Below are 9,349 nucleotides of genomic sequence, written 5' to 3'. Positions count from 1 at the left end.
TCAACTGACAGTATGTAATTCGCGCACCTATCAACTTCACGTGCAGGTCTTTCAGAAGAAACTTATCACTGCGTCATGGCGCAAGGGAACACAGCTTGCATACGACTCTTGATGGCGGAAGGGGTGTTAGCTGGTGCAGTGCAAGGACGATTAATCCTTTTCTCCTACTCTGACATAGGAATTTCTAACCCACGTTCACTTCACTGGGCCCCTGACTTACAGGACAGTTAGTTGCTATCCCTCAGCTCGTCCCGGACTATTGACACTGCGAATGATACCCTCTGCATGACCCTCTGGGAGACCACCCAGCAGCAGTTACACAGCAGAGAACACAACAGCAGCTACATCGTTCATTTTCTCCTTAGCGACTAATGTTTCGCTTCCAATGTCTTGTAAGAGGGGAGTCTTACAAGGTAACTGTGCCTTCAACACGACGGGCCGCTCAGCAGACCATTTTGTTGGCCCTGACGAGCATTGGACATTAGTCGGGTAGGGGGTTGCAGCTCGATCGTCAGTCTTGGCCATCAGATCTACCTCAAGAGCCGCTTCTCTTGCATTGTCTGGAGTCATACAATGTCATCTAATGTTTCGCGTGTAGTGGGGCAGTGTACTGCTCCCCAGCGGTGAGTCACCCCATGTCACAGTTAAGATTTATTTGGTTTGTTGGAGTCTTACATCTCGCGTACCTTCCCTCACCGTGCTGGTCACTGATATTCTGTTATCTACTCAAAATTCTTTCATGTCAGAGTGTCGAGACTCCACAGCAAAGCTAAGCTGATAATATTCAACAAGTTCTACAATCAGGATTCTATCACGAGAGCAGAATTTTGTGTACGGGTGCCTAATTTCTCTGGTGTACATGAAGCTCTGAACAAGCAGTTGTTAACCCTGATAGTAAGTGGCAACATATGCAGAAGTATAATTACGTGTTCTAACGAATGGTACTTACATAAAACCAGAGTTGGAATTATACGATGCATAGGGTATTCCGTGCGTAGTAACTGTCCAATTAAACGGCACTAAAGTGCAAATGCTGTCCCTCGCAGAATGGAAGATGTTAACCTGACAGCAATACAAACGGAACGGAGTTCACCCGTCGCGTTGTTCATGGTTTATGCGAAAAAAAAAAGAAACCACACCAATTTACGCTTTCCCTGCTCTCTCTGCCAAGAGGCGAGGGTGCCTAAGGAATTTCCGTTGGCGACTGGGTGAATCGCTTGTCGATTGACCGCAAGTGGTCAGTATCATGCCAGCGCTCATTCCCTCCATCACGTTTGTATAGTAAAACACACCGTAAGGCTAACTGGGTGCATATAGTAGCGACATTTATGACGTTTGTGTATCTCGGTATATATATATATCACCCTTGCACTCGACATACGTAGTCTTGTAAGCATGAGCAAAAATACGCAGGCGAAACAAGATAAAAATTGGCAGGAACCAATCACTCCTGGCAAGTCGCGTTCGGAGCCATGTCTGATCCTTTCTCGCAGGAGAAAGCCCGCGCAAAATCTTGATTAAACATCAGTGGCACGTTGATGCTTTCGACAACCGTTCGCGCATAAGAGTTGGAGCACAGGACATCGGCAAATCGTATGTAGTACAACATCCCAAAGGACAGCTTCCACGAGCCAAACTGCATCTCGACGTTCCAGTCGGAAGTCTTCGCAATGTCCAGCACCGCCGACAACGCCAAGGCGTCCACTGTTGTGCGAAGACTGTGTTCTTCCTTACCTCGAAAGTAATGCTCTTCAAAACATCTATGTACTGCGAAAATCCTCTCCACCGCACCTAACCGCGCGATGAGAATCCAGTAGAAAGTAGACGCGAGACGTACACCGACCAGAGGTACATCTAGCGATATTCCATGCGACTCCTCGAAGTATGAGAACACGTAGAAGCCTGGCGAGAGAGGTATATAATTAGAAACTGGCTCGAGCTCCAAGTACCTAGATGAAGTCACAATGGGAATGTTTCTGCGAATCCGCGCACGATACACAGAAGTAGCATGGTCTTGGACGGACAATGCGTTGGAGGCGAAGTCCGAAGTCAGCGATGGTACAGGAAGATCCGCCACACTGTATTCCCGAGGGAGTAGGAGTTTCATGCGGGACAGAATGGAGGTCACGTTTTCCGACTCGCTTTCCTCGAATATTTTCTGCTTGATTACGGCCTTCACAACAGCTTCCTTGACTTTATTATACAGCATTCGCATGTACCTGTCTTTGGCATCGTTGGACACACCCTCTGCGTACAGAACTTCCCACATCGAGTAGGCGCTCTTCAGATGCATCAAGCAGATATCGGACCGCCTGACGCCGCCCAATGGCATTAAGCTGTAGGCACCGAAGGGAACAGTCGCATAGATCATGTACGCCGTGCTAGCTGGTTGATTTTCAGGATCGGTCAGGACCTGCATCAGTGCCATCAAGTCCGACATTGCTACAAAAATATCGATAGTCGACTGTCCCGTGAGTAGGATACGATCCGCGACTTCGTCCAATACTTCCTCTGGGGTGTCCTTGAAGATATCGCTCAGGGTGCTGAGGTTTCCCATCACTAACGCGCCAGTATTTTTCGGAAGTTTTTCCTCCAACGATGCCAGTTGTTCTATAGAGAGGTTGGTCCCCAATTTATAATTGAATGCCTCCAGAACCACCACAGGTACTACACGTTTGACCTTTGTGACGCTAGGGTAGCTACCGACGTTTGATTTCAGTGTTCCTCCGTCAGGGTCAAAATCGTACTTGACTACTGAATCAAATCCGTACCTGAATGTGACCAGCAGAAGGAATCGCCCGATCTCTCCGGTATTCATCATGCGTTTAATGTCCATACGCTGAATAAAAGCTCCAGTGAGCTGAGTTAAAAGCTCTGATTCGCTGTTCAGAGCCATGCATGACTTGTGGTAGCTGATGAGGGCCGCCGCCGTAGAAATATTGGTGACGGACCTCAACCTTCTCTGCACGGCATGTAGATAGTAATCTTTCGACCACACATACCGTTGATCCTTAAAATGTATCACGTTGCTGCAGACGTAATCGTGGAAGTTGGTGCATGGGTCTAACGACGTGTTCACGGTACGTGCCAGGGCGCTTACAGCGTCAGTGCAGCAGATGGTAGCGGTGTTGTCGGGCGCGTCTGATTTACGGATGCCGCTGACAAGTTTGTATAAGAGCCAAGCATAGAATATCATAACTGCTATACATGCTAGAAGCATCATGTAATTCCGTGCGAACGTTACCAGATTAGGCGTGGAGCTCGGCTGCTGTCGAGAGGACATCATGGAACACGACTGTCACGAGTGCAGCGTGAAAGTTTTCTTCTTCTTCTGCCCCATGGAGAATGGCCATTAGCCACACTGGAGATTGGCAAGCTTTTTCTTACGGCACTCTACTCCTCAAACTCTGTCTACGGCGTTCTAGGTCAGTTCATTTTAGCTGTGCAACCTTGTACATTTCTGCTGCTGCTGCCTGTCAGAACCATTAATTGTGAATTGTGCGATGACGAGAGAGCTGTCGAAGCTTACCGAAGAAATTAAAAATGAACTCCGCTCTGGAGTTGGAGTTAGGAAAGAAAAATATGGAGATGGTGGCGCCTATACAAAACACAGGAGCCAGCTGCTCGAAAACAATTGAAAATAAAAAGCAGTAAGGCTAAAACGTTAGAGGCGCTGCAATGTCGCAATGTCGCTGTCGCATGCTGTCCCTCGCAAGCATGCTGTCGCATGCTGTCGCAAGGTCCCTCGGCCATTCTCCGAGGATCTTCACCAGGACGGTGGTGGAGGGATTTCTCTGAGTGGAAGGATTTCCGAGATTCCTCACAGAAAGGGATTCGAAAAGAAATAAATGAACTTAAGACGGCGATGACGTTCTTCAACAAAACGTTTGAGGAAATGACACGTATAAGCTCGGCACAATTTTTGCCGAAAACGCTCAACTAAAAGCGAAAAATAAGGCACTATGTGAACGACTGCGACGGCCTGATGCGAGAAATAAAAGAAAATACGCAAAAGATTACAGGTCTCGAACAGTACAGTCGACGTGCCAATCTTGAGGTTAAGGGTGTACCATTAATATGGAGCGAAAATCCTGTCGATATTATACGATCAATAGGGGACAACATTTCGGGACCTTCGTCAAAAGAGTATATGGTAGCTTGCCATAGCTTTCCTACGGCTAGAAGTAAAGATGAGGCCAACAACATCGTGGTTCAGTTTGGTCGCAGAGACGGGTGGTGCACGATTCCCCCAATTTAAACTCCCTCGTCCCGATTCTCCCAGCACGAAACAACCGGCTCATCTCCACAACCCTTCGCGTTTCCCCCGCCTTAGTGCAGTGACCCGCAAAGGTTACCACAGAAGAATGGCTTGGGAGACTAAACACTTTTTTCGTCCCTTATTTTTAAATGGCGAGGCTAAAGCGTGTCAGCAAAAATGCCAAATTTTGTTGTGGAACTCTATCTCTGCGTTAGTGCCTGTTTTGACATAAACGCCTGTACCTAGCTTTATTCCTACGTTTCTGCAGCAAAAACCGATAAGGCTTGTGGAAGGCTTTACGATACCTGGTCGCGCCTTCTCAGACTCATTTATTCCTTGGGGTTTGATTGGATGTCAGTCGTTTATTCCTTACTGTCAATATAGCGTCATTTGATGGAACGGGTCACTTGGCGTTAAAAGCAATGTGTTCGAGCATTTTTAGTGTTATGTACAGATGTGACGTAACGAGTCATTTATGTTGCTAGCAACAGCCCTGATAATAGAAGTGCGACCGTAGTTGAAGGGCTCATTTTTGTCTTTCAAGTTATATCACGATCCACTCCTTTCTCAGCTTTCCACATTCGTAGAGTTGGGCTCTAAGTAGAGCACGAAAAAATGAGACGTAATTTGTGATGCCTATAACTCCGTTTTTAGTGCCTTACAAGGGCTTTTACAAGGGCTGTACCTTCATGTGCACACTAAGAAAAAAAGGAGTAAAACGGGGAGTAATTGCAGCTTCTACTCCCCTAGACTGCAATTACACCCCATTTTAGTCCCCTAACCCGACATTTAGTCCCGACGTTTACTCCCCAGGACTTCAAATTGTCACTGAACTTCGCGAATGGTCTCCTGTATGCAACAGTCTACGTAAATATGTGTCCTTGGTCAATTTGATGGCCTAGGGCTGTATAACTCAGCCAACTTAGCAATTTTCCACCCACACAGAGTAAGAAACAGTTAGCGCACCTTTCTTCTCAAATTGTGCCCTATGTATGGCGCAAGATTTTATTTCACTCGATATATCACGGCTGACGGTTTGCTTCAAAGTATTTTCATGCATGCACACGAATTATGTATCTGGGACTCTTACAACAGCGCGCGAGATGCAGTCTACACTCTATGACATTCATTTACTCCCATGCATTTACTCCCGTAGGGAACTATTTTATGTGGCAATGCATTCAGTCCCCAAAAGGAGTAAAAGTACTCTTTTTTTTTTTTTTTTTTTCTTAGAGTGTGATTGGTGGTTTTGTCAAGATATTTCTGGGAAGACGTGCTTATGGAATGCTGAGTATCGCCAAAAAGGGTTCGTATAGCTGACCATTGATGAGATCGGGGATAGGCAGTATTTAAATACATTGTAATTAAAATAGTATTTGAAATATAAATACATGTATATTTTGTATTTCAACACAGATTTGAAAAATGTATTTGTAATTATGTTTAAATACCAATTTTTGGGTATTTATTTTTGTTAATACTTTATATATAATACACATGCGACAAGCTATTTAAGATGGCGAGTTTTTCACTGTTGTTGCGGACAACGGTCGGGACTGCCCGACTACGTTGTTGTACGAAGGCACTTGTGGAGAGGTGTTCTCCTTTGCGAATATAATTCTACGGCCGAACAGAAGATATCTAGAAGACGCAGCCTTCGAGAAACTTCTAATATTAAAATCGCCATGATAATCTAACAAATAAATGCTATTGTTCCTTGCTGATTTGTTGTTACGACCGTCATTATTTCTGTAATTCCAGATGACATGTTCCTCACAGTATTTATGGTATTTAAATACTGTATTTATATTTGGTATTTAAATACTGTATTTATATTTGGTATTTAAATACTCATATCGAGACGTATTTATGCTGAGACTTTAAATACCTCTTTCAACAAAGTATTTCCTATTTATACTTAAATACTCAAAAACTTTATTGAGGCCCATCCCTGGATGAGATCACTTAATATTAGATACCGACCGCTCAACCCCTAAATGGGTCACAGTTGACGCCTAACAAAGTCTTCCTGTGTCTTTTGAAACGCAGACTACGCGGACACTGTCACGGGGGAATTCATGACGTTGTGTCGTCTGTTTTTCGTCTTTTTCCCAGTCTGGGGTTTTCGTCATGGATCTTAGCCACCAGCTCGCTTGCTTTTTAACCATTTTAACGGGGGAATTGACACGGGAGAATTGGGCCAGGGGGAATTGACACACGGGGGAGACGGCGTGGGGGAACGGAGACGGGGGAGTTGGGACGGGGGGATCGTACTACAGCCGCAGAGACAAAGGTGATATATTTTTACAAAAAGCGAGAAAAGTTCGTGTGACAACCATTTATCTTGGCTATGGTGCGCGGGGTCCATTATTCATAAATGAGCACCTCTGTCCAACCCTAAAGAAACTACCGGGTCCAAACAGTCTCAAATGAAAAGGATAATAACTGGAAGTTTGTGCACGCAAAGACGAAGGTTCAGCTGTAATCCATGTGAAAGATGAGGTTGATTTGTGCAAAATGTGCTAATAAGTTGCCCCACAGCCTGCCGGAGGTTACATTCAATGGCAAGACAAACATTGTCACCCCAGCCTGCCTTTTTGATACCCTACGAAATCTTACTACGCCTTATTTAAATATCCTTCATTTGAATGAAAGGTCAGTCAATAGGTGGGGAGTAACGCGTTACAAAGTAGTGCGTTACCGGTAACCCGTTACATTCGAGTAGTGAAATATGGTAACGCATTACATCTGGGAGAAAAGTAATGAGTAACGTAACGTCATTACATTTTTACTAACTAACGCGTAACGGCGTTATGCGTTACTGTGTGTTCGGGAACATTGCTTCATCGCCTAAACTTCAAAGCTTGAGCGAGGACCGGGCGTGCAGAATCCGGGAAAATCCCCGATTTTTTCTATTCATCTTCAACAATGACAAGAAGGTCACATCGGCACCCACAAAGAAAGCAAAAGAAGGGTTATTGACCTACCCTGGTTGAGGTGCATAGGTGGGGAGTAACGCGTTACAAAGTAGTGCGTTACCGGTAACGCGTTACATTTGAGTAGTGAAATATGGTAACGCATTACATTTGGGAGAAAAGTAACGAGTAACGTAACGTCATTACATTTTTAACAACTAACGCGTAACGGCGTTATGCGTTACTGCGTGTTCGGGAACTTGAAAGCTTGAGCGAGGACCGTGCCTGCAGAATCCGGGAAAATCCCCGATTTTTTCTATTCATCTTCAACAATGACAAGAAGGTCACATCGACACCCAAGAAGAACGCAAAAGAAGGGTTGTTGACCTACCCTGGTTGAGGTGTCACCTTTGTTTACCGCCTCTGTTTTTCACTCCCTCTGGTATTTTTCGGACGAATGGGGCAAAAGCGGCATAAAAATGGCCTCTACCCTCTGAACAAGTAACAAAGTACATACCAAGGAATTGGCTGTTTGGATTTGTACTGTATGAGATACAAGGTCACCGTCTCTATCAACCTTCACAACGAGCACTCACTGGTCATTAGGCGTCCTCTCAGCCCAACGGGCGAAGCTCACCGATGAAAATTTTGAACATCAACTACTTCTGCGTTGCAATAAATCGTACATGTAAGTTGTGTTCATCATTGATTGTATTGATTTGCGGAATGCACTTATGTGACTCAACCAAAAATGGTACATATTATAAGGACAACTGGTGAAGTAATGCAAAAGTAACGGCATTACTTATCAGAAGTAATGGCGTTAGTAACGCGTTACCTACTACCGAAACAGTAACGAATAACGTAACGCGTTACTTTTCGAAAAAGTAATGAGTAACGGTAGTGCACTACAAAATAAAAGTAACTTCCCCACCTATGTTGAGGTGTCACCTTTGTTTACCACCTCAGTTTTTCACTCCCTCTGGTATTTTTCGGACGAATGGGGCAAAAGCGACAGAAAAATAGCCTCTACCCTCTGAACAAGTAACAAAGTACCAAGGGATTGGCTGTTTGGATTTGTACTGTGTGAGATAAAAGGTCCCCGTCTTTATCAACCTTGACAAGGAGCACTCACTGGCCATTAGGCGTCCTCTCAGCCCAAACGGGCGAAGCTCAGAGATGAAAATTTTGAACATCAACTACTTCTGCGTTGCAATAAATCGTACATGCAAGTTGTGTTTATGCATGACACTTGTATGTGCACAACACTGTTTGTATTGATTTGCGGAATGCACTTATGTGACTCAACCAAAAATGTTACATATTATAAGGACAACTGGTGAGTAATGCAAAAGTAACGGCATTACTTATCAGAAGCAACGGCGTTAGTAACGAGTTACCCACTACCGCAACAGTAACGAATAACGTAACGCGTTACTTTTTGAAAAAGTAGTGAGTAACGGTAGTGCACTACAAAATAAAAGTAACTTCCCCACCTATGGCTCAGTCATAAACAAAGAAGAACAAGAGCTTGACAACTTCTTAAGCCAGTTTCAAGGAAACCTCGATACATTATGACAACTGAAACATGGTGCTCGAACCAAGAGTATTATCGGTATTATCTTTTGCCACGGTACAATTCATTTCCGTTGAACAGAAGCGAGAAATTAAAGGTAAGCAAGCAGGCGGGGTTGTACTGCTTGTCATAAGGTCGTACCACTTCAATGAGAAGGAGGGAAGGAGGATGAATTTACATGCTCTACAAATGATTTTAAAATGATGACAACAAGAACTGAAAAACGCGTGTTCTTTGTGGTGTACCCACCTCCATCCGGCTGTATTCAACATTTGATGAATTTTCTCGAGAAACTGTTTATCTATGTATGTGATGGTGGCCACTCACATGTCATTGGTGGAGATTTCAACATCGACATTCTCATAAAATCTTGTACTCAATCACATTCGCAGACATTGCTGAACTCAAACGGGTTACGAAATGTAATTGAGTTTCTACTCGGGTAACCCCAGCATCAGCGAGCAGCAGGAGTTTCCCTACACCCCCCCCCCTCAAACCTCCCCCCTGAAATTTCTGAGACTGCCTAATACATCTTGGCTACCAGTGCATATACGCATAGACATGTACCCACAGACATATACCTCCCTCCCTCTTGGAAGC

Source organism: Ornithodoros turicata, chromosome 5 (assembly GCF_037126465.1).
Source record: "Ornithodoros turicata isolate Travis chromosome 5, ASM3712646v1, whole genome shotgun sequence".
Taxonomy (NCBI): domain Eukaryota; kingdom Metazoa; phylum Arthropoda; class Arachnida; order Ixodida; family Argasidae; genus Ornithodoros; species Ornithodoros turicata.
The sequence above is the reverse complement of the archived record's forward strand: the minus strand, read 5'-3'. Positions refer to the sequence as shown.